Source organism: Olea europaea, unplaced genomic scaffold (assembly GCF_002742605.1).
Source record: "Olea europaea var. sylvestris unplaced genomic scaffold, O_europaea_v1 scaffold4331, whole genome shotgun sequence".
In the NCBI taxonomy this organism is placed as follows: domain Eukaryota; kingdom Viridiplantae; phylum Streptophyta; class Magnoliopsida; order Lamiales; family Oleaceae; genus Olea; species Olea europaea.
The window spans coordinates 10,946-12,122 of record NW_019262637.1 but is presented as its reverse complement, the minus strand read 5'-3'; positions in this window follow the sequence as shown (position 1 = coordinate 12,122).

Genomic DNA, 1,177 nt, shown 5'->3' with positions numbered 1-1,177 from the left:
TTATAACTTAAAAGGTTTAATAATTTTTTCCCTTATTTTATGTGTATTTGTGTGAGTTAGATAACCTCATCGACTAACCGAAATTATTTGAAATTGTTTATGCTTTATAAATTGTGAATAAGTAATGCAATTGTTTTCGCTAATTCAATATTTGTTCATGTTAGATCGTACTATATTGAAAACAATAATTATGATAATTATTATAAATGTTTGGATTGATTACTTTGATAGAATACATTTAATGAACTTAGGTCTTTATAAATTAAGATCATAATGTATAGCACAATCACTTAAACTATTGAAAGGATAAGTTTGGGGTAGTTGATATGTTATTGGGAGTTATTTAGATATGTGTTGATTCCGTGCATGTCAAATATGTGTGTGAAATGTTTTTTGCTAACAAGTATCACCTAGGGGTTTCTATTCAATGATTTATCCCAAAAAAATGGCATTGCACTAGTCGTGACAAGTAGGAAAAGGTTACCTACATTGTTGTGTGAAACTAGTCTTAGTAATGTGATCCTATTCAACACAAATGTTTAGGAGATGGTCTACCGGGGAAGAAGGCTGCCTGCAATGTAAAGTGAAAACTACCTTTGAAAATCAAAGAAAATATTCCAAAAATAGAAGAAGGAGCACAATAAAAAAAATCAAAGTGTATTGAGATAGTGACAAACAACTATAATTGTTGTTTCTGTCTAGCTAAGTTTTGGATATTTAATTTAGAATTTAGACTTTTGGTGATGGTTATTATTCTAGTAGAAGTTTGGAGATTGAGACATTCAAGTTTAAGGCGAATCATCTCCCATTGAGATAGTGACTTTCATTCGTGAAACTCAACCAAACTTTAGCAGGAAAGGAAAGGAGTATTGTGTAATCAACATTAGAATAAACACCTCGTGAATGTGATTGAAAAACAAGTTTGGGTGTATGCATCCCATGAGAGAGAGAAAATATTTGACTATTAAGGATCGGAATATAATCAATTTAAAAATTTAAGAAAATTTGTTTGACTATGCACACACAAACATTGATCAAGCATGAAGCAAGTGAAGAGTTAGTTTTAATTGTATTACTTATAAACTTTTTGTGAAATATCAAACGATTTCAATACATGCGAGTTCAGTAAAGTTATCTAATACATTTATATATACTAGTCTATGTCACGTGCGATACA